This window comes from Rhipicephalus microplus, chromosome 6 (genome assembly GCF_043290135.1).
Source record: "Rhipicephalus microplus isolate Deutch F79 chromosome 6, USDA_Rmic, whole genome shotgun sequence".
Classification (NCBI taxonomy): Eukaryota; Metazoa; Arthropoda; class Arachnida; order Ixodida; family Ixodidae; genus Rhipicephalus; species Rhipicephalus microplus.
The window spans coordinates 62601986-62624245 of record NC_134705.1 but is presented as its reverse complement, the minus strand read 5'-3'; the positions used below and the strand labels follow the sequence as shown (position 1 = coordinate 62624245).

The 22260-nt window shown below is 44.2% G+C and overlaps 1 pseudogene; it reads right to left on the bottom strand.

Annotated features, from left to right (window-relative positions):
- Window positions 1–6066: 6066 nt before the first annotated feature.
- LOC142765283 (uncharacterized) lies at window positions 6067–8164 on the bottom strand (annotated as a pseudogene).
- Window positions 8165–22260: the final 14096 nt, after the last annotated feature.

The following is a 22260-nucleotide window of genomic DNA, read 5'->3' as shown; positions in this document are numbered from 1 at the left end:
TATTTACGTGGAGCTGAAGTACTCCACTATCTGTTTCAGCTGGGCACTTGTGCTTTCTGTGTGGCTCTTTACTTAATACACTGTTACTTAAATCCCATCAACCACTCTTCCTGGATGGAGTGTCAGTATGCATTGAAATGTGTCATATATCTGCAAACAATTACATAGGATTCATACAGAACTCGGTACAGAACTCGTCATACCTCACTTTTCTGTGCGAGACATAGTATTGAGGCAGTGTGTCATGGAGGTGACAAATGACTTAAAATGTGACATAATGTCACGCGTGCTTTTACCAGACGGTAAGATTAGACTGCCAGGAGATTTTCTAAAGTTTATTTATCTCTGGCTGCCACTTTGCACATAATTTGTTTTAAAAGCGCTGCAGTCCGGTTCATTCACCATTCCTCAACCAGTTTCCTACGATTTCCGCAGCATTTTATTTGTGACATGTTGTGTGAGCGTTGCCAGCCTTGTGAAACAAAACAGTCTTGTCTTCTGTAAAATCATTGAGTTGCGAGATTATGAGGTTCTCATTTCTGTTAGGAAATGATTTTTTCTCGCCCTTTTGATCTGCCCAGCTGTACTGTTCGGCAGGTTTTGTGCTGGCAGTTACTTCAAAACCAATTCCACCAAAGCCCCAAAATGGATGGAGCTGTATATTTTACGAATTTGTGTTCAGGAAGTTACTCATAGCCCAGTATTGAAACAAGTTTAGGAAATTTTGATGAATGATAGCCTCATTGTCAGTTCAGTTCAGTTTATTAACCTTAAGGGCTTCCCGAAGGAAGCATTACATAATGGGTGGGTTACAACTTCTCACATAGACATTTCATATTGATTAGTTATATGCTGCTGAAACAATGATGGGCAGGTGATGGGGGCAGTGTCAGCAGGAAGGCCGTTCCAGTCTTTGGCAGTTCTGGGGATGAACGAGGCGGAGAAGTGAGCAGTTCGGGCACGTGGGCACGCGACCTGCTGCGGATGACTGGTGCGGTGAGAAATGCGTGCAGCGGGTACGATGTATGGCGCTTGACTGAGGGTGCTGTGAAAGAACTTGTGAAAGATCATGAGACTGGAAATACGTCAACGATCACAAAGCTTAATTAAACCGGAATCTGCCTAAAGTGCTGAAATGCTGATATTGTACGAGTATTTTGAGTGAATGAATCGGGTAGCGCGATTTTGAACAGTTTCAAGTAGGTCGATAAGATATGATTGATGTGGGTTCCAGATGGCCGATGCATACTCCAGTGTTGGTCTCACGAGGGATTGGTAAGCGAGCAATTTCACATGTTTTGGGGCCTGACGAAGATTACGCCTCAGGAAACCTAGCCTCCTGTTCGCTGATGATATGATATTAGAAATATGAGTGTGCCAGGACAGGTCGTTAGAAAGAGTGATTCCGAGATATTTATAAGAATGGACATTCTCGAGGAGCGTGTTTTTGGTTTTATAAGAAGGTGCTATGGGATGACTGCTGTAAGAAAATGACATAGCTTTGCACTTATTTGTATTTAGGGTCATGAGCCAATCGTTACACCAAGTAGTTATGTTGTCTAGGTCTTTCTGGAGAGCAGTTTGATTGTGGCTGTCAAAAATGGCACGGTAAATGACACAGTCGTCCGCGAACATTCTAATGTTAGAAGAGACATGCGAAGGTAAGTCATTAATATATATTAAGAATACGAGGGGGCCAAGGACAGATCCTTGAGGAATGCCAGATGTTACTAGTACTGGGTTAGACAAGTAATTATTGATAGCTACGAACTGGGAGTGGTTACTAAGAAATTCAGTAATCCATTTGAAGACATCTGGGTGTAAGTAATGTTTTTTTAAGTTGAATAATAGGCGCTGGTGAGGAACCTTATCAAAGGCCTTGCAGAAGTCCAGGAAAATGACGTCAGTTTGCACGTTGATATCGAGATTAGTATGAATGTCATGCAGAAAAATGGCAAGCTGCATTTCACAAGATAAACCCTTGTGAAACCCATGTTGAGCGGGATGAAAAAGGCTGTTCGAGTCAAAAAACTTCATGATAAGAGAATAGATGACATGTTCCATGATTTTACAAGGAATGCTCGTTAATGAGATGGGACGGTAGTTTAGCGGGGAGTCTTTGTCACCTGATTCATGGACTGGAACGACCTTCCGAACCCTCCAGTCATCTGGAATAAGACCTAAGGAAAGAGACTGGGTGAACAGCCAGGATAAATAGGCTGGGACAATGCACTTTGTGTTTTTCAAAATTTTCACATTAATTTCATCTACACCAGAGAGGATGTACACTTCATTTTGTCAATGATAGCGCTAATTCCGCTTACATCAAAAGTGATGGCTGGCATTTCAGAACTTATACAAAACGATGAGGAAGCGGGATGTGCGTTTGACTCATGAGTAAAGACGCTTGCAAAAGCGGAGTTTAACACGTTGGCGCAATCTGCATCCTTAAGTATTTCGTTGGATTCGTTCGTTATTTGAATGGCCTGAGTGTCACTAGGGTTTACAACTTTCCAAAATTGCCTTGGATTTGTAACTAATAGGTTTGGTAGGTTGGTATTGTAAAATGTGTGTTTAGCTTGACGTAATGGGTGCAGGTAGTTCTTTTCTGCTTCATAATATTTATCCCATGCACAAGTACGCCCAGTTGTCCTGGCGGAGCGATAAAGGCGTTTTTTTCTTTGTTCCAGGCGTTTTAAGGCAGTTGTAAACCATGGTTCTCGCTGGGAGGAACGAAAACTGATTTTCGGAATGAATTTGTCTATTAGTTCCGCTAGTTTATTTTTGAAGCGTGTCTAATTGCTACCTACAGAATGTTCACAAAAAATTGACTGGAATACGGAAAGGAATTGAGTCATGGCATCGTTAATCTCTTGATAGTTACCTTTGTCGTAAAGATGTATTGTTTTCTCGAAGGTATTTCGCGCTGACGAAGTGAATGAGAAGACAGTATGAATAGGTTTGTGGTCTCCTATTTTAGATAAACACATAATGGACGAAAGGCTGTCGGGGAAATTGGTTAGTACAAGATCCAGAACGTTAGCAACTTGTTGGGTAAACCGGGTGGGTTCGGATACTAGCTGAGAAAAGTTGAAGTTTAAGCAAAAATCGACAAAATTCCGCGTCTCAGTGTTCCCTGGCGCTGAAGATGATTGCGGGTTACACCACTCAGTGAGTGGAAAATTAAAATCATTGAAGAGGACGAGCTGTGCGGTTGGGTGTTCTGTCACTAGCTTGCTTACGATGTTGTTAAGCTGGTAACTGACATCAGTAGTGGCACTAGGGGGCCTGTAGCAAACACCGAGTAAAACTTTTTCTTTTTTTGGAAGGGTATGGATTAGTACCCATAATGTTTCCAGGCTTGATGAAATGCTTATTGGCGAGCATGGTAGATGCTTGCGCAATGCTATTAGTACACCACGGCCACGAGTACCTGTGCGGTCTTTTCGAAAAAGGCAAAAATTTGGCAAGTCTATTAGAACTTCGCGATCAGTGACATCGCTACTCAGCCAAGTTTCAGTCAGTAACAGTATATCGCTACCGGTTGATAAAACTCAGCTTGACACCAAGTCACGCTTCGGAAGGAAACTGCGCACGTTGGCATAGATTATCAAAAGTGACACACAGTTAGCGGAGCAAGCAGTGATTTTCTGTTTGCCACGGGGTAGCTGCTATGTGACTTCCTTGACTCCTTTAGAAGCAGCGTCAAAAATATATTTCTTAGAACCGATGAATAAGGTTTGGAAGCGAAGCGAATACGGGACTCCTTTGTTTTTAGCAAACGCTAGAAGATGCCTGCGTGAATTCCGAACTTCCGGCGAGAAATCTTCACCGATACCATAACTAGTGTTCTTAAGCATACGTCCTCCCGAAAGGATATTTGTTTTAGTTTTATGGTACGCAAATTCAACTATTAGAGGGCGACAGCGGTTGGGCGAGTGATGACCAACGCGATGTGCCCGTTTGATTTCTTTTGGGTCGATGTTTACCTGGAACCTCTCACGGCACAGATCAACAATCAGACCTTCTGCGTCAGCAGTGGTTTCGGGGCTGGAAGACTCGGGAATGCCATAGAAAATAAATTGTCGTGATCGATTATCAGCATCCTCGATACGTGCTTCCAGCTTAGAAATCCGATGCGCAGCTTCTTCATTAGCAGTGCGCATCGCCACCATTTCGTTTCGGATAGGCGCAAATGTCTGGTAGTGATCTTCAAGGGTACTTAATCGTTCACTCAAGTCCGCTATACTTTTGTCGGTAGTGATTATCTGGGTTTTTAGGCCCTGAATCTCTGTAATTAGCTGGTTCTGACTCGCGGTTAGCTTTCTCAATTCAGTTAGTATGTTTTCAGAATTGTTAGGACCAGGATTTGTTTCCACATCGTCGGCCAGAATCAGCAAGTCGCATATTACATGCAAACACTCAACAGCAATGGTAATACAGCAATGTGGGCTCGGCAACTGTACCAAAAGATAGTTACTAGATTTCTTAGCAAATAAAGCGTAAGGTTCACCAACCTGCATTGCAAGAGCAAAAGGTTTAGCACAGTGTGCAAAGGCACAGTCACCGGGCCCACAAAGCTCTGGCGAAGGTCGTGCGCTCTTTATGTACACTGGGTGCGTTGCCGTTGATGACGATGGGGCTTGCCATCCTTGACTGAAGACCGGAGGCCACCCTGGCCACCCTCGCTGCGGCGAGCTGTCCGAGTAGGGCGCATCGCCGCTAAGGAGAACTGGATAGTTTCCCGGCTCTTTTGCTTGAAATTTGGCCACACACCCTGCTGAGGCGACTGTAGCTGCGTTGCCTATCACAGGCAGTAGTATCTGCGCGGCGACGAAGCTGATAATCTGCATTGCAAGAGCAAAAGGTTCAGCACAGTGCGCAAAGGCACAGTCACCGGGCCCACAAAGCTGCGGCGAAGGTCGTGCGCTCTTTATGTACACTGGGTGCGCTGCCGTTGATGACGATGGGGCTTGCCATCCTTGACTGGAGACCGGAGGCCACCCTGGCCACCCTCGCTGCGGCGAGCTGTCCGAGTAGGGCGCATCGCCGCTAAGGAGAACTGGATAGTTTCCCGGCTCTTTTGCTTGAAATTTGGCCACAGACCCTGCTGAGGCGACTGTAGCTGCGTTGCCTATCACAGGCAGTAGTATCTGCGCGGCGACGAAGCTGATAATCTGCATTGCAAGAGCAAAAGGTTCAGCACAGTGCGCAAAGGCACAGTCACCGGGCCCACAAAGCTGCGGCGAAGGTCGTGCGCTCTTTATGTACGCTGGGTGCGCTGCCGTTGATGACGATGGGGCTTGCCATCCTTGACTGGAGACCGGAGGCCACCCTGGCCACCCTCGCTGCGGCGAGCTGTCCGAGTAGGGCGCATCGCCGCTAAGGGGAACTGGATAGTTTCCCGGCTCTTTTGCTTGAAATTTGGCCGCACAACCTGCTGAGGCGACTGTAGCTGCGTAGCCTATCACAGGCACTAGTATCTGTGCGGCGACGAAGCTGATAATCTGCATTGCAAGAGCAAAAGGTTTAGCACAGTGCGCAAAGGCACAGTCACCGGGCCCACCTTGTCATGCTGTTGTCAGCTGCCGATTTCCTTTTAAGGTGGTAGGCCACTCAAAAACAAAAATTTTTTCAAGGGCAGGCGGTATTGAAATAACGTTTTCCTCAAAACCAGCATGTCTTATTTAATTTACCCAGCTATTTACAGTGCGAAATATTGAATATTTATTTATTGGGAGGTAATCTTTGTCAAAAATTGCATTAAGAGTGCTAGCCACGCCAGCTGTGATAAGTGACTAATGGGTGGCTTTATTCGGTAAAGCTTTGACTTTTGTGTAACTAATGACTGGAGCTATGCAGTGAACTAGAATAAATATTATGCAGTGAATATTAAGGAAGTAATGCTAAAAAAACAAAAAAAACGTGAAAAAAGAGCCAATTTGGACTGAACCTGTAAGGGAATTCAGCTGTGAACTGAAAAATATTCGAGGGATTTCTTTTATTCTAGTTCACTGCACAGATATATATGTTGTAAATCATTGTGCGAAATTTCAGTTCAAAGTATACGCTGAGAAATGCGCTATGAAAGTTTGCGTCGCAACATTTGGAGCAAATTGTTATTTTCAGAAAAACGTAAACAAAGATTTTCGTGCTTAGAAAATGGGTCACAATCTTCGCATGCAGGCCTAAAGTGCACCAGATTCATAGCTGGGCCCTTCTGCGGAAGCATTATTGTCTCGTTTTGTTTGGGTGGCTGCTCGTCTTTTCTTCCTGGCCTGTTTTGTCCCATCCGCTGACTTGCATTTAGCATTCTGCATGCGCAGGTGATCCCTGGCGATGCAAGCTTTCGTCGTGTGGTACCCTGGTTCTATGCCAGCTTGCCTCGGAATATCTAGGGTGCTTACACTACCATTATTAAAGTTTGCCACAGCATCATGCAAGGCAAACATTACTGTAGGCAAGCTTACGTAGACCTGTTTGGGTGCCCGCTGACATATTAGACCATTGAAACACTCATTAGCATTTTGAGTCTTTCCAAGAAGGCACTTCATTAGAAGTTCATCAGAGCACAGATCACTGTAGACAGTTTTAACTTTGTTGAGCACATTATTTGGAAGTCCTCCTTCGTGTACTTATTTCCCTTGGCCGAGTGCTTCGACCCTTAGGTATCCGCACCAGCTTTTCGGTCCAAGTGGACACAGGCCATGCCTCGGCTGCCTGTCGGTAGAGCTGGAATGAAAAGACTGGCAAGGGTAGCCTTTTGGATTGCAGAAAGGTTCCGCACATTAGCCCTTATGGCGATGCCATAGTAGTTTTGCAGGCAATCAATGAGGGCATCAGCGAGCTTTTCCTTACCACTGAGTCCACGCACTGTCTTCTTCAGTTTTCTGAGGCGGCAGCCAACACGCTTCTGGACATGCCCAATACATTCCAGTTTGTGCACACTGTCCTTGCCATACATATCTTTCACAGCGGCATAGCTCTTGGAATCGCCATCGCCGTAGTACTGCAGGTACTTCAAATCTCTTTTGCCTTTCGACCTTTCAAATATTCGGTATTGACCAACCGTCTCCATACTGCCAGCACTTCCTTCATGGTTTGCTTGACAGGAAGTGTGGTGTGCCTTCCATTCCTGGTACGAAGCACTATCTTGCCTCAACTTGCTTTTGGTTTTACAAGACTTACAAGAACTAGAAAGGGCCTCAACATCAATAACCTTTCCCGTGTCAACAGAAATCACAGACACAGAACCGTTCAAAGATGAATGGCCACGCTTCTGCCACGTGCCATCACCTGAAACACCACACTCGGCACTCCCCACAACACAACGAACTTCCACAGCAGCAACAGTCATCGACTTCGACGCCACTTCTCTTGCCGCTGCAGAAAGCCGAGATGACAATTTGTCTTTGGCGGAGCGACGTGGAGGAGCAGGCATTTTCATTACTTTGGAAATAGTTTTCGCACCAGCGTGCCCTTTTCCTAACTGGCGCATCGTGTAAACCAGACGTATATTGTTCTCATTGGCATGACCCACCTTTCTTGACGTATGAAATGGGCGCTTGAACCCACAGTCAGTACACACGACCGCACAAGCCGAGCATATCCCTTGGAGAGAGCGTTTCTCGAGCTTCAGTGTTGTGTTCATGCATTCGGAACATGCCAGCGATGGAAACACTGAAGAAAGAATACCAATGTCCATTATCCTGTTCCCTTGAAGCGCAGTATTCTCTAGTGGAGCCTGGTACGCCCTGTTTATGTCCCCAAGCTTCTTCGCGGTCGCCGAAATACTGGTGTCTGTGTCAGTAGGCAGCCTCGTCGTCATGTAGCGATTTCCAGCAAACTTGCGCTTCCTCGTCTTCTGTGTTCTGCACTTCCCCATGCTGGTTGTAATATGGTCCAGGTGGCCTAAGGATACAGCCCTAGTAGCGTTGACACATGGAAGAAATGCAGAACGAAGCCTGACGTAGCCTGACCAAGGCAAACAACAAAAATTTCGACGAGCATCATGCGTCTCCCTTGTGGCTGTTGTTAGAAGTTAACGAAGACTTTTAAACACAAAGTTGTATTTAATGACATCATCTTATATAACAGTCACAACAAAATGCATAAACTATTTTGAATAGCATTAATATAGATGAAACAACACTTGCTCTTGAAAGCGATTTTTCAAAACCGAAACCACAGTTGGAAATGTGGTTTCGGTTTTGCTATAGGAGCATAGGGTATAGAAAACTTGCTGTAACTCGCAAACTAATGACGCTAGAAGGATAATTTTTGTTGCAACGTACATGTGAGTGTTTGGGCGTGCAATAAAAGCACAGCCCTAAAAATTTATTTCAAAAAAAAAAAAAGACTTTTAAAGGTGGCCTATCACCTTAAAGCTTTGATAGCCATCTACGTCTCTGAAATCAGTCCCTGACAGATTTTTATATTTTAAAGTAGGCCAACCTGCACGAAATTGTTAGTCAGATTTTTGGGTTTTTGCATGCCTCTGTTTCTTTGAGGTCACACACCTTTCTTCTGACAAAGGAACAGTAGTATACTGCAACATATGTCTATTTGCACTGAAAGTGTTCAAATGAATAATTTTGCATTGCACTGCAGATTTCGCAGATGAAAGATTGTCATTGTGCGAGCTCAGAACAACCACAACGGGACAAGAAGACGAGTTCTGTCCTTTTGTCATCATTCTCAGTTCGCGCTATAACAATTGTTATGACCTACCAACTTACCCAAAGCACCACGCTTGTATGAAGTGGAGGTGGTAGGCGAGGAAAAAGTGACCCGTGTGTCATTTGCCCAACACATGTAGGTCACACCGTGTAAAAAATAAGTGTCATGTGGGGTGGGCTTATGTAAGCCAAAACAAGTGCACTGTAAGAAATATTTTTTGAGAGCCTTTGTCTAATATTTGTATTTACTGTCACATCTTGATGTGCGTAGAACTGGCCTGCTTTCGTAAAGTCAGCGGAATAAACTAGCCGCGACACTAGGGTGGGACATAAACACAACCTTCATTCCACTCAAAGCATGTACAAATAAGGTCATCAAAAAAAAAAAAAAAGAAATATGCCCCCACAATAAAAAAACAAAGTTCTATCTATGCTCCAACTGCCGGCATCTCTCACCGTGTGTAAAATGTCTTGGCTTCTTTTCTCATTGTAGGGATTGAAAAGTAACACTTTGTGATATTCTTTACAGTGCTCTCTCGCAGGGCTACCTCCAAGTTCACATCAGCAGTTGCTTGCAAAATACCTTTGAAGTAACATTCACAGCACCATATCATTACCACAAGAATGCGAGCTGGCTTCTCTGTGACATTTCAGTCAAAGTAGCGTGGCATGTAGATAAAAAAAAATGAAAATACAATTCAGGATAACTAAAGCTTGCACAATTCAATGCACTCACACTTTTATAATTGGCCTTTAGCACACGCTCAAAAACAAAGCAAAGGTGGCCAGAACAAAGCCATTTTGCGCGTAGGTTTTCCGGCTCCTTTGTTGGCATTCTCAATTATCGTGAGAATTAGGAGGGTGAATTCTTGAAGAAACTGTTTGTTTGGTTGGTTAATTGCAAGAACTAAAGGGGCCCTGCGCCACTTTTGTGACAGCCTTATTTAGCACTGGAACGTGTAGCGTTTGTTACTGAGACGAATACAAGAAGAATTATAGAAAGTGGTGCACGGGAAGTGATGTAATAAGTCCTCGAAGTTCATAACTCGCGCAGACGATGACGAGAAGCATTCTCTTTAGCATTTCACTCGCCTGCTGATGTCGAAGACCGCTTCCAATCCCAGCGTGCGTCTCATAAAGACATACCAAAAATGTTGAAGTGTGTAGCTCTCTGAACTTGGGAAGTGTATTCAGAAGCCTTGACAATCTTTTGGGGGGGGCTAAAGGTAGGGTCTTTCCTGTATTTCAAAGGTTGTCCCTGTTTCTGGGTAATTGGTTCTGGTTGGCAGCTGTCACTTTCGTTGTCCCTGATTAGATTACCCCTCAAATTATTAATAGAGGGGAATCCACAAAAATATACGGCTGTTTCTCACTGCCACAGGGGTGGGGACATATCGTCTGACATTTCGAAGCATGAATACCACACAGCCTTTGCATTGCTGTGTTTTCTGGCCCTTTATTGGTTGACACTGCATTAGCTACAATGCCTTTACGTTCAGCCCTTATACTATCAATAAAAGCACTGCTTCGCTTGTTATTAAGAGAAAGGGTTAAAACATTGAAGAATAAAATTGTTAACCAGGCCCCAAGTAATAGTAAACCACATTATACAATGAAAGTTTAAAGCAATATGGGAGTTTAGAACTTAGTTCTCGTAAACCCTAATTGAGAGCAGTGAATTAACATTTTCATTTACAGGCTTAACCAGCAACTGGGACTGTATTTCTAACAGGTTCTTTCTGTAGATGCCGCTTTCAAATAGCTGTTTGTCTGAAAGCTCTTTCCAGAAAATTATTGCAAAGAGTCTTGACCACATGGTTTTGATCAACAGAAAGGAAAAGCAGGTCACCTACCGGCACTGGGTGGGGCACCACATGGGAAACTATGCAGCTGTCAGAAAGGCTCTTCAACAGCGAGACATTTGTTAGTTCTAAGTCACAACCCACGATGCATGGAAACACACTTTCTCAATAACACAAATCACCTACGCTGTGACATTTATGTGCTTTTCCTTGATATACCGAGTAAAAAAAAACAGCTAACGGGTATGATGAAGGGAGCTGGAAGTCTTCTAAGCACAGAAAGCAATTCGCACAGCATGGTGTTGCATTGGCATCTTACCCTGAGCAAGTGCACATCTCGACAAGGAGAAAAAGTTAATCGACTTGGCGTTCGTAGACCTTTTGTTGCAAGGACATTTCGTCAATGAGAGAGGGGGCTCATTTGCTGTTTTGCCATTACTAAGCCTTCTATTTCCATACTCAGGTTTTCGTTAATAACTGGGGTTTGGTATGGCCCTCCTCATTAAGGCATGAAAATTGCGTACTTTATCTTCAGTGAAGAAAGCCAGTTTTTCACTTTGCATGGCAGCTGCTGGGACTCCAAAACTGCTGAAATGTAATGTCATCTTAAGCATTCAAGCACTCATGCACTTTGACACGTGTTTTGAAGTGTTTGTAGTGTTTTCTTCAGGTCAGGAATTTCTTCGTTTAGCTTATGAAGTTTTCTTTGAGGTCTTCGTTATGCCTTATGGGTGTTTTGCATGTAGGCAGAGTTATCTGTTGCTTTGTGCAAGGCCCTTTGTAAAGCGGGTATGGTTACTGGCGAGTGCGAGCAACAGCCACAGCCACCGACCCTTGTTCTTATTTGGAGCCTCTGTCATTGGCATTCAGTACAGTTTACTTTCCGTGGAAGGTGGGGCCATCCTGGCCACTTAGGGGCCAGAAAACACAGGAGGATTATAGCAGTGCTCGAGTCGGGACACATGGATAGTTTTCTTGTCCCGGCGATGATGGTGAGAACATTTTTCTAATGGCTTGATGAGGTAGTTCCAGCGTTGCTTTCTGAAGCACGTGGTATGGGCCGTGGTACTTGGCAAGTAGCCTGGGGCTTGAAGACTTCGGTCTAATACTGTCACTGGCTCAGGTGCTTGGGCGACTAGAGAAAGTGGATGTGCAACTTCCTCGTGGATGGACTGCTTGATTTCCAGCAGTAAAGCAGTGGGACCAGGTGCAACATCGCTGACAAGGGTGGATGTTTCAGCTGTATCTTCGGTAACACAGCTTATAGACAAGCTGCTTTTGCAGCTCATCGTACGACTGAGTTGTACCGCATCAGTTACAGTCTGAGGATTCCTAGCGACAAGAATCTGAAATCTTTCGACTCCTTTCATGATGTACTTTATTTTGTCCACTTTGGTGCGAGATGGGGCGATGTTCTATGCATATTTGATACAACTCGTAAACTTCTTGTACCATCACTGTATTCGGCTACACGCACACTGTTCCACACAAACTCAGTGCATGGCCAGACGAACGGAGGCCTCAGTGACGGTTGTCTTAAATGTTGGCGGATGATTTCATGTGGCCAATTTTCCCACCACTTGGGGGGGAAAAGGTACAACCAGCTGGAACTGAGTTACCGTGGGAGGGGTAGTATTCGCCAATCAGGTAACTGGTAAAGTCGTCACCCAAGTTGACAAATAGGCTATCGCGTGTTCGGAGGGCTTGCAGTGCATGGCAACGAGGTTCAGGGACCATATCAGCACCAATGCGGACGACATAGGCACCTCCTTGGCCATGACGCGTCGCCGTGATGGTAAGGCGACGGCATAGTCCTTTAATACGTTTTTCTGCTCACGAAATATCCACCTCAGTTTAATATAACGCTACCGCCAGCCGCTAGGGGCGCTACAATATAAGAAAGGCCATCTCCCCGAGCGGCCGCCGCAGGCTACGCATGCATCTTTTTTTTTTTCTTTTCGGGTACGTCGCGGCCGAGTCCGGCTCCTTGTAGACATTATTTACATCACATTTTCTCGCTGAAATTATACTAACATACTAACTAAACTTGAACTTTGACTGAGAATGTTTGCTTACCGAAGACAAGACGCATACAGAAAAGTAAACAATCTCAGTCAGCTGGCGGCACAGTGTGCCAGTAGATGACGCGCACGGACCTATTCCTACTGCGAATTTTGTGTTTTGTTGGCCCAACAGGCCTGGAATAAAAAAAATTTGACGCGACTGTGATGCGCTCAAAGGATAAGACATGAGCAGTGCTGTCGGTAAATGAAACCTGAGCTTAATGTCGTGCACTGTTATTTTTGGAACTCCGACTGCACGCGAGTCGTTGCAGCAGTAGTGGCGGGCTCTAATTTTACTCAACGTAAGCTTTTCTAGGACGTGAGCTTGCACTTGACGGCACGCCGTTTGAAACAGGTAGGTCGACGGCTTGTAGTCCTCAATGAAACGCTTGCTTGACGGCAACTATTGTCGTATTCAGGCCTCGCAAGCTTTGCTAACATTCGTGCGTATCAGTCCAAGTGTGCGACAAAGTTTTCTCACGCAATTGTTTTCTGTTAATGTCCCTGATGAAAACCTCGTGAATCAGAGTGACACAGGGGCATATTAATGCCCCCTGTCTCAGCAGTGCGCTTTTTTTTTATCTCTAACTCATTCGGAGCAGGAGCCTCTGTCAGGCTGTGGTGCCTTTTGCTCCTGCGACCTTAATGTAATGTTACAACAGAAACAAAGTATTTTTCTTTTTAACTCGCTCGATCAGGGTGACGAAGATTGACGCATGATTGCATACAGTATCATATTTCCTTGGTGAACGAAGACGCAAAATAGGATTGTAATTGCGAACTTATTTATTCATTTATTTATTTTTAAGGAAATGAGGCTGTGCATATGCTTGAGAATTAACATCTAATTTTCGCCTTCACTCAGCACTGGGGTAGTGTAAAGCACAACAGCTGTGTTAGAGGAGTATGGACATAGAAGTCTTGTACCTTGTTTTTTTTTTTTTTTTTTTTCCTGTTGCCATAACTTACGAACGGCCCATTCATCACGGCTGGAAGCCTACTTTGCTTGGGAAACGAAGTCACTTCCGTGGGATGGCCTTTTTTCCAAGCAGCACAGAGCTGCAGTAGCAAGCTTAAGAAAAGGTTAAAATTGTCAATAGCTTTTGATGTCGGCATACAAGATGCATATGCACGAACTGAAACTAAATGGTTATGCAAATAATTTGCTGTCTATAAATACTCACACACAGAGAATGCAGTTGAGGTTACAGGACCAAAATGTTTAATTGCTCAAACAGCAAAGCAGAGTTTTTTTTTGTTTGTGCTTGGTGGTGATTTTATTTGCAATATTCAAGCAAAAACAAGTTACATAGGCAGTGCAGGGCCGACATGTGCCTGCTGCTTCGTACAAGCAGATTTTTTGGCCCTGCTTGCTGGAGAAGTTTTTCGCACTGATGGTCGCGTGCGCCTATTTTTTTTCTAGTAAAAAAATGCTGGCGAGTCCTAAGAAAAAATGAATGATCTCAGCAGTGATGCTAATGAAATGTAGTGTGCAACCAACTGCTGCCGAAGCCGTGCGGCCGTCCAGCAAATTGCCCTCAAGAATGCTCATGTATGCATTGGCACATGCCACTTTTTCAATTGCGAAAAGTTCCATTCCAGGTGGTGTTCCACAATTTTCAGGAGCGTAAGCAGGTGGTTAGAGGGCACTTGAAGATGACCTGTGGATCTTGCAAGTATTAGGCCAGCTGGCACTCGTTCAGACTTTAGCGTTGCGACACAGCCGGAGCATTTCAGAGAAGAAAACTTTTTTCACCACGTAGCCTGCAAGATATTCCAGAATGTGCTCTTTTGGCGATTCTTGGGAACACAAACCCGCAGCTTCCTCCACACTGTTGTCAGGCTTCAATAGGACATCGTCTAGGAGAACTGCCAGAGAGTCGGCCTGTAACGTAAACCACGATTTCGTTAGAAAAGTAAACAGTGAACCAATGAGAGAAATGCACATTTAGTGCTCTATAGATAGGACAATATTGCTCGACATGCCTGAGTTTTTTTTTCATATTTCAATTAAGCAATTTTGGGTGCCCATAATTGGTAACAATTATACACTCATGTATCGCCCAACAACTATTTTGTTAACAAAGCATTGCTCACATGATTTATGGGTGCTTTTGCTTGGTTGAAAATGTCCTGGAGCTTGAGCAGAGACTGTGGCCCATCTCTAGCCACTGACGCTCGTTTGGGTGGTTGTACCAGGTTGTTAACGGAGAGCATTCTGTATATAAACAGAAACTGCTGCACTGTCGGCTGCCCGCCATCACCAGCAACACGTCTCACTATGCCGAAGAATCTCTGGAAGAACGGGCATGTGTTATCAGGGAAAACTTGTGAAAAAACAGTTATTTACCTCCAATAAATCCTGCCTGAAGTTTCCAACCAGCGCGTAACAAAAACCATATGAAAGCAGGCTTTCAACAAGAGAAATGGTGCTAAGGAGAGTTATGCGCAGAGCTTGGCACGTAGGTTTGCTTAGGAAGCAGCTTCTTCGCTTTGACAGTTCATCCAGATACTTGCAGCAGCTATCCAGCCACATCAAATTTTCCTTCAGTGTCTGCGAATCGGTCACATTTCAGCCTCGAGAACAAAATGTTTACTGAATGAAAAGAACTGATTTCTTACAGCAATATGCTCGGCTTCTTTATATTGTACGTGCTCTGGCCGTCGAGAGTTCAGGAAGTCAGAAAGACTGTTCATTCGTCTTGTGAACTGCGATGTTGTCGAGGAATTGTGGAGTTTGGTGAAACTGTTCTTAGCTAAAATACCATTATCAAAATCATTCTCAGCTGAAGAAAATTTTAATGTTTCTTACCTGAACTGCAAGCTTCACACTCAATTTCTGAAAGGCATTTGGGGATACATGTGCCTTTGTAAGCTTTGGCACAGCACGAAAACTGCCCTGTTCCTCTTCATATTCAAGAAGATCCGCATAATCGGAGTGGTACACTTCTTGTCCCTGTGGGAGCTGCGCACAAATTTCATTAGTACTAAATAGTCATTGAAAGTTCATTTCAAACACGCAAAACTCATTTCTAGCTTACCAAAAACTTCCCAACTTTCTGTAGATTGTTTCGTATACACTTGAATATGTGGGGTGGGTCTATCACTGAATAGATCACTCTGAAAGGGTCACATGGATGTTCAAATGATCTTCTTGTGTTTCCCATTTCACCGCATATGTCTAAAAATGATATATCATATGAGGTTAGGCAGTTTATTTTATCATTTATACTCTAGATACAAATATGCACTTTAGTAATTGCCCTACCCAATGATTTCAAAGCTTACCAGTTGCTTGTTGAGTTGTCACATGTCACTGCGTCCACAATAGCTCCGGAATTGAACTAGTACACAATGCATTGCAGCAGCAATTTTGCAATGATTGAACCTGGAGCAGCACTTGAAGTACAGAATGGGCCTACGGTCTGAGACCAACCGGCAAGGAAAGGTCAGAATAGGAAAACTAGCACGTGGTCAGCATCTCGCCCGTTATCTGATGGTCTGGTGTGCTCCCCAAATTCCACTTTTCCCACCAGTTTCATGTCGGACTCCCTTAGCTGCAGGCTTTTTCGTACACTCATTTTGTCGAACATTAACACTCTTATAGAAGAGAAGAAAAAAATGAAATCAACTTGTTCAAGGAATATTAGGAAAGCATGATGAAGTGATGGAGACGCTGGTTACAAACCTCGTCGTTCCCTCTTGGGGCAAGCAAGCAGCTTTTCCTTTGGCACGGAAAATAAGTCTGAATCAAACCCAAAGTCCGCTTTAAGGTTTTTCATGTAGGTGTACGATGTGCGCACATTTGGCAAAGGCAGGTAGTCATTCTCATGAAGAAATGTGTACACTGCAGTCGACTTAATCTTCGAAAGAAGGCTGTCATACAGCCAATCTTTGTTGTACCTGATGGGAAAAGGTGCGCAAAATTGTTTTGCATTAAAAACATGTTGAAATGTGTTTGGAAGCTTACAGCCTTACCATCATAGTGCTTTTCATGCTTACTAAACCATGCAGCTTGGCTGTTAATGTAAAGACACCTTGCATATAGTGAAAATCGCTAAAATGCCACAATGCCAGAGTATATACACACTCACAGGTATGTGCATAGATCATACGCCTATAAACAGGCTGCCAAACGTGCAAGAATTACAAAAACCCATCAACCAATTGGTCTAGCCACGAGGAATTTGTTGCTTTCAGTGCTGAGCAAAGCAGTTTTGTTGTGATCCTTGTTATGAACACAAATAGGTGTTAGAGTGCGTAGGTGTCGGACCGATGACGTCCTAATATAGGGTACAATTTCAAGTAAGCAAACAAATAGAAGAGGCACTGATATAATATACAATATAGGCAGTAAAAGGGTCGCCACTTTGGGGAATGGTTAACAACCTTTAAGCCGTATAAAGGCATACTATATTTAAATATTTAGATAAATTAGCAGACTTCGCGTTTCCTTTCATTAAACATTGATCTAGGACAAACCTCCCCCGATCAGTAAACTTCTGAAGGCTCTGCTTCAGCATTTTTTGTCTGCCAGCCTGCACCCTCAATTTTGCGAGCATTGTTTGGCACCGTGCAAGCTGCTGTTTGACGGCCCGAAGCTGACACCGCAGAGTCGCCTTTTCCGCTGCGCAGCAACAGCTAAGTTCGTTATCCATTTGGCAGGCGCAGTCACAACTCTGGTCGCTGCTGGTAATATTACAAGCTGCTGCATCTGTGAAAAAGTTGAAAACAGCAACAGTATGTACATACTTCACACCAAACACCATGTATACACGCCATGCAAAGTAAATCGCACGCTCAAGAAATGCAAACAGCCGTCTTAGCGCAAACGGGCAGATTACGTACCATCGTCTGCCGGCGCAGTACCCAACGTGCTCGTAGGCAGCACAGGAACTTCGACTGCTTTTCTTTTACGCGACGGCTCCCTAGGCCGCTTCTGTGGTGGTCGAACTGTCCGTGGTTGGGGCTTCGGCGTCATGAAGTATGCTGGTAGGCCGTCGAAAACACGGGGAATGGCGTTAGGCCTGAGGCGCGGCTTGTCCCTCGGCAACGACATGGCATCACCGTTTATCACGAAATCATCCGTACGGATGATGTCCGATGAGTCGTGCTTCGCCCACACACGCACATGCTTCGAATCGAATCTGATGTCGTCCGTTTCTTGCCGCGGTATGGCTCGCTTCCAGTGCTCGAACTGCTCGCGAACACTCGGCATGCAAAACAGCGACACCTTTTCGCTAGTGCCATTGTAACCAGAACGGCACCCCGGTACACGGCACCTGAAAGGCATCGTCGCGCGAACGTGCCGCTTCGAATGTACAATACTAGAAGTGGGCGTTCATATAAAAAGAAATCACAAACACAAAGTACCCGTGCAGACTTTTTCGCTCGCGCCGGCTGCATGTGCTGTCTTTCTAGAACAAGGACAACCCGGCGAAATGTGGCCTCTACGCTGCAGTGGCGCCGCGGCGCGGCATTTTTGGGCGACATATGAAGCTCGCCCATAGCGTGACGGCGAAGTTTCGTGACCAGAAAAAGTATTGAAGGACTATGGCGACGGGCATCTCGCGGCTTATTCTATCGGCCGACCACTGTTGCCCAGTGCTCTGATCCCGCCAGCATTGAGTACTCGCCGTCTCCAAACAGGGAGGGGGAGGGCCACACCAGAGCCGACCGCCCGAGCTGAATGGATCAGCTCTCCACTTCGTGTGAAGGACGTCACGATGACATCAGGCTCTCAGGGGTAGCCAGCGTTGGAAGCGGTGAAGTCTGAAGCGGCCGGTGACAGGCCGGCTTCATTGTTGCCGCGTCCTAGTGCCGGCTTGTCCCTGCGGTGCTGCTGCTCCGGCTGCACCTTGTTGCCCTCCTCGTCCACTTCCCGTGGGGGTCGCCTCTGCCGCAGCCCCTCTGGTCAGAAACCGGGTTACAGGCCTTCTGGTTTCGTCTTGAACTGGGGTGTCTGCTGAAGGCTGAGGCGAGGGGGGGTTGTAATTCAGGGGAGGGGACCGACGCCGGTGGGGCCATTGCCGGAACTGACGGTATGTTGAACGGGGGCTTATCCAACACTCATTCTTTCATCAATTCATTTAATAATACTGTCAGCCCTGTTTAGGGCTATAACAGGAGTGGAAGATACAACGTAAACATACTGGCAATGTACGTAATGAAAAAAAAGAATATGGGTTAATCGGGTATGTCACACTTTTGACGATATAAAACATACCTTTATAACATCAGAGCTCTAGCAGTACTATACAGTAAATAGATGAGACATTTGGGAACAGTTACAGTTGCAAAAAGATGGAAACATTTGTTCAAAAAACCCTATATATGTAAAAAGCACACACAAGAGAAATCGGGTTTGATAAATAGCCATGCTTTCAGGTAGTCATGAATTTTACTAATAAAATGTCTAAGGTAGGCGAGGATACAATGTCATCGGGTAACAAGTTCTATGGAGCAATGGTTTTAGGGAAAAACCTAAATTTAAAGCGATTATTTCGGGCAAACGGCGGGGAAATGTACATGTTATGACGATGTCTGAAAGTTTCATTGTGTTTAATTTCAAAGTATTTATCCTGATTTATTTTTATCTTGTGGTGTATAATTTCATACAGATACTTCAGTCGCTCGAAAGAGCTTCAGTCGCTCGAAAGAGCAAGTTTGCGCAACTCAGAAGGTGAATTGCAGCGTTTGTACTTGTTAAAAATAAACCTCGAAGCAAGCCTTTGTACTCTGTCCAGTTTGATTCGGTTTGATTGTGTATAAGCATCCCATACAATTTGAGCATACTCAAGAATAGGGCGTATCAAAATTTTGTATGCTAGGCTTTTAATATCTGTAGAGGCATATCTTTGGTTACGCCTAAGCGCCCAGAGAGTCTTATTGGCTTTAGAAGATACATTGTCAATGTGGGTATCCCAGCGGAGGTCATGCGTAATTGTTAAACCAAGATATTTAAGCTTTTTGACATTCATTAGAATGTGGTTGCCAATAGAACACTGAAAGTGGAAGACATTTTTTTTTTTTTTTGCAAGAGAGGCACATGTAGACTGTCTTAATTAAATTTAATTCCATTTGCCAGCTTTCGCACCAGTGTTTAATTTTTTGTAGGTTTGCGTTCAGCTCAACTTGGCCTGAGGGTGTATGTATTTCTTTATACAATATACAGTCATTAGCATATAGCCTAACCGGCACTGTAAGATCGCGGGGTAGGTCGGTCATAAAAATTAAAAACAATACAAGTCCCAAGACGCTCCCCTGAGGGACTCCTGAGAGGACAGGGCGCATGGTAGATTGTGGACTTCCCAAACGGACGAATTCGTGGTGTCCATGAAGGTATGAATGAAACCACTGGGTTATGGAAGCATTGTTGAATATCACAGCAATTTTCTGTAGTAATTTAGGATGCGACACCTTGTCAAAAGCTTTAAAAAAAATCTAAGCCTATGATATCTGTTTGACTACGAGAGTTTATGATTTGGACAAAGTTGTGCACTACTTCGATTAGCTGACTAACAGTTGATAGACTTTGGTTGTAAGTGTAGAAGGTTGTGATGGTCGAGGTATGTCATCAGATGATTAGCAACAATGTGTTCGAGCACTTTCGAGCTAGTAGAAATCAAAGAAATCGATCTGTAGTTTTAACATCGGTTTTACAGCCAGACTTGTGTATAGATATGATCTGCGCTTATTTCCATTGACGTGGAAAGCATCCGGTGTTGAGTGATGTCTGAAAAAGCAGCTTCAGGTATTTCGCAACCCAGCTTGCGTATCTGTATGAAAACTTGTTGGGGGATCTGATCAGCCCCGGACTTCTCTTGATGTCGATGTGCAACAAAATATTTAGGGCTTCCTCTTCGGCAATTGCTAAGTTCTCGAGCGGAGTACGCACTGACTCATAAGCAAAAGCGGCCGCTATATCGTTATCTAGGGTGAAAACAGATGCGAAAAAGGAATGAAATTTATCGGTACGCACAGTGTTATTCTGGGAGGCCAGTAATGCTCTTAATCATGTTGGCGGGTTGACATAGCGCCAAAACTTTGCAAGAGCCTCTTTCAGAAATTTGGAGAGTTTAACACAAAATCTGAATTTAGATTGAGTTACCAAGTCTCGGAGTAGTTTGCTTAAGCTTCGAATAGTGCGTTTGTTTTCAGGTGAAGAATTAGTTGAACGGGATTTTCTTTTTGGCTTTAGTTTCTGCTTTACATGGATTATTTTTCTCGGGATACAAGGGTTTCTTTTTTTCGATAATTTTTGTACAGGAATGAATTTTTCTACGCAATGCGAGACCACGTTCGAAAAATATGCCCATAAATTGACTGCAGTTTCCCCGGATTGATGGGTGAGCAAATTAAGTCATAGGAGTTTTCAATATGTTCCAAAACGGCCACATCGTCGGCCGCCTGAAAGTTGGGAACCAATATGAAAGGAATGGGATAAGTTCAGGGTGAGTATGGTAGCCTCGTGATCCGATATGCCACCAGCTACTTCACAGCGTTGAACGAGGCGCATCATATGATCAGACATAAATATAAGACCATGAAGCGTCTCACGGGTCTCAGATTGCCTGGTTGGTTCAGGTACCAGTTGGTTTAAGTTGAAGCAGAAGCCAAGCTCTAAAAGATGCTCGCTACTCTTCACTTCAGTGCCGCCTGGGGAATAAAAAAGCCAGTCAATGCCCGGTAAGTTAAAATCGCCGACTAATATAATGTTATCATGGTGTCTAAAATTAGATTCCGTAAGGTTGCAAGTTTTACTAGCACGTCTGCTGGTGAATTGTGGGGTCTATAAGTGCCACCTACGAAAACTTTGCGTTTGCTTAGTTCAGTCTCTATTCATATAGCCTCAATGTCATCAATGTCACTTTGATGCGGCGGTGCTCGGCATGTTATATTTTTTTTAAGCAAAATGGCTACACCGCCACCTCGCCCTCTACGGTCCTTTTTAACAATAGAATACCCGGAAGGTCAAACATCAGGGTCGGGAATGTCTCAATGAAGCCAAGTTTAAGTTATGACCATGATATCTGGGTCATGTTTAAGGATGACACTTTCAATTTCGTGGGACTTGTTTAAGATGCTTCTAGCATTAACGTTAACGATTTTGAAAGGGTGAGTGACTGAATATTTGGGTCAGTTCCGATTCCCTAGTGGGTTTATGCAGCAGGCGTATCTTTCATTTGTGGCTTTGTTCCACCCGAACTATTCATTGTTAACCTTTATTTTATCGAACAGTAGCTTCACTTTCGCGCCTTTTATTCTTTCTTCAATGCATGACTTCTACAGGTTTCTGTGGATTTCTGCAACCCTTTTTGAGAAATCTTCAGTGACACTGAGTTTAGTACCTTTAAACATATAGCAATGCTTGAGGACTTCATCTTTGTAGTTGATTACCTTGAGGATGATAGGGCAGTCTATACCGAGTGTTTTTTTTTTTTTATTGAGCTTGTGCACTCATTCAATAGACGTAAGATTTTCGTTTTTAATCTTAAAAAAAAAAAACACACTTTCATTCAGTTTTCTCAACAGCACTTCTTCGGATTCCTGCTCCTCTTCTTTTATACCTCTGACGATGAAATTGTTTTTTCTACATCGATTCTCCAAGTTGTCAATCTGTTATTCGAGGTACTGGATGTCATGATCATTACGGCTAACAAGTTCTTCAAGTTTGTCGATCCTGTCTTGAGTTTCATCTAGGCTTGCTAGTATTTT